Source organism: Orycteropus afer, unplaced genomic scaffold (assembly GCF_000298275.1).
Source record: "Orycteropus afer afer isolate SDZICR_OR568_19922 unplaced genomic scaffold, OryAfe1.0 scaffold00694, whole genome shotgun sequence".
NCBI lineage: Eukaryota > Metazoa > Chordata > Mammalia > Tubulidentata > Orycteropodidae > Orycteropus > Orycteropus afer.
In genome coordinates, this window is record NW_006922281.1 from 652,584 (window position 1) to 655,374 (window position 2,791).

General features: G+C 46.7%; 1 pseudogene; it reads left to right on the forward strand.

Annotated features, from left to right (window-relative positions):
• Positions 1-920: 920 nt before the first annotated feature.
• The window catches only part of LOC122151763, a 10,601-nt pseudogene continuing 8,730 nt past the window's right edge, over positions 921-2,791 (forward strand).

Below are 2,791 nucleotides of genomic sequence, written 5' to 3' on the forward strand. Positions count from 1 at the left end.
CCTAGGCAGCAGTGGGACTCCGGGCATGGGGTCAAAATTGACTGGAAGGCGGTGGGTTTGGTTTGTAAACACTTTTTGGTAAGCATGTTGTGCTTTGACTGTTCCTTCAAGACTGGCTCTGAACCTCCTGTGGGGAATGCAGGCCTGCAGACATTGGTCTTTCTTCTCAGATCTAGGGAACAGCATGTCCTTTATCACATGGACAATTTCTTTTTTTTTTTAATCTGTAGCAAATTTCTGTGATCAGTGCAGAAAAGTAAACTTGATCTCCCATGTAGAGAAATAGAAGTCTAAGTATTTTTCAAAAGAGTCCAAATGAATCAGATTGCCAGGGTTTAAAGAGTTAAGAATAACCAGAAACTATAATTGTGTCAAGGCCTAAGTGTGACCTTAACACAATGGGATGAAATGGAAAGTGGGTCGAGAGTCCCCAAACCTCAGACACTGCCCGGGATTTCTTGAGGTTTCCAAGGTGACTGCTCCCAACCAGAAATGACTTGGTCTGTCCTACTTGCCCCGATTTTAGCCAGAAGGTCTGTGGGATGGCTTTTTCCTATCACTGTCCCTGAAATCAGACATGTCTCAATTATCCCTTTGTTGTGCCTCCATGGCAACCACCAGGAGGCTAGCCCATGAATCCCAACAGAGCCATCATAATATAAATGCAAATCATCACAAGGTAAGTCAGTCAGATGGGAGTGAGTATTCTCTGCATTTGGCCAAAACCCAAGTGGCAACAGCAGTGTTAGCCCTCATTCCACGTCCTAGTTTAATATTCATATTATATTAGAATACTTGTTATGGGAACAAATGCCTTTTCTGGCTTTTATGGTCATCATTCAATATTTTGTTTTATTCTCCAGATTCCTGTGATCCTAACAACATCAAAGCCCATCATTCTCTCCAATTTTTTTAAAAAAATGTTTTTCACTAATCTAAATCTGGGAATTATCTTCCTCATTCAGACTGAAACTGGGATCCTTGGAAATTCCTTTCTTCTTTGTGTTTATAACCTCACTTGGATGACTGGACACACGTTGAGACACATAGACTTGATTCTCAACCAACTGGTCTTGGCCAACTCCTTAGTCCTTTTCTCCAAACGGGTTCCTGAGACCATGGCGGGTTTGGGATGGAAATACTTCTTGGATGACATTGGGTGTAAACTTGTCTTCTATTTGCACAGGGTGAGCAGGGGGGTTTCCCTCAGCACCACCTGGCTCCTAAGTGGTTCCAGGCCAGTAAGCTTTGCCCCAGCTTCTCTAGGTAGATGGAGCTCAGAATGAGGTCACCAAAGTACATTGGCTTCTGCTGTCCCCCCTGCTGCATGCTGCGTCTCTTAGTAAACCCTCACATCCCTATGAGAGTGACCAGCCCATTGAAGAGCAGAAACATAAGTGTGGAAGTTACTTCTACCTACTGTTCCTGGGTTATTCCAGGGCGCTCTGCAGGTTTAGTAACTGCACTTATTATTCCCTGCATTGACACAATGTGTCTGGGCCTCATGGTCTGGGCCAGTGGCTCCATGGTCCTTGTCCTGCACAGACACAAGCAGCAAGTCCAACACATTCACAGCAACAGCCTCTCCGCCCAACCTTCCTGCAAGGACAGAGCCACACGCACCCTCCTCCTGCTGGTGAGCATGTTTGTCTCCTGTTACTTACTGTCTTCCCTTTTGTCTTTTTGGCTACCCTGACCGTGTCTCCAAGCCACTGGCTGATAAACATCTCTGCATTGGTGTCTTCAGGCTTTCCAGCATTTAGCCCCTTTTTGCTCATTGACAGCGACACCCACATTTCTCAGTTCTGCTTGGCCTGGCTGGCAAGGAAACATTTTTTTTCCAAGTATGGGCTCTGCACTATAAGTTTCTTCCAGGATATCCCCTTATTTACTTAGCCACTACTTACATGCATAGTCATATAGTTTATTCCAGATTATAGCGCAGTGAATTACATAATATGGCCCTTCTCATCATAGTCTTTGTGAGTCCCACACAATGATTGGTGGGGCTATGCAAACAAGGTGCTTGTGACCCACCAAAGGCATTGGAAAGCCTGCTAATGATGCAAATAAGGTGCGTGGAACACTTGCAGGGCTAGGACCATGAAAATAAAGCCCGTATAACCCTAATGAGGGGAATGATCAGTTTTGCCATCCTGTCAGGCATAAAGGAAGCCAACCCCAGAAGCAGAGGGGGAACCTCACCACCATAAGAAGAGCCAGGAGTAGAGTGTGTTCTTTGGAGCTGGGGTCCTTGTGCTGAGAACCTCTTAGACCCAGGAGACAGAAAGAGAGTTGTATCACTGGAGATGGTGCAAGACAGCAAGAAGCAACCACGAGGAAGGGTGGCAGCGGAACCAGAAGAGCAGCAGGGTGAGCTCCCTGGCCCAGAGTGAGGCACCTGCAGGCAGCCACAGTGAGTGTGCTGACCCAGGGAGACAGCTGTGTGCATTCAGGCAGGAGGCCTCCTGGCAGACCGGGTGTCTCAGGGCACTTCTTGACAGAGCTAAAGGGCTTTACAACATTTGCTGGAGCAGGGCAGGGGCTGGTCAAGGGGCCTAGTGGCCGAGGGGCTGAGAGGCCGAGAGGCCGAGAGGCCTGCCTGCAGGCATGATAAGAAGGAACTTTCCTGATTGAAGAAGTATGTCCTGATTCCTTCCTTGATCCTGAATTGTAATCCATTACTTGGATCCACAGTCAACATCCGTGGAAGCAGCAGTCAATAAATCAAACTACGTTGGGTGAATCTGCTGCAAAAGACTTCTTGAAAGTGTTAAAAAAAAAAAAAAAA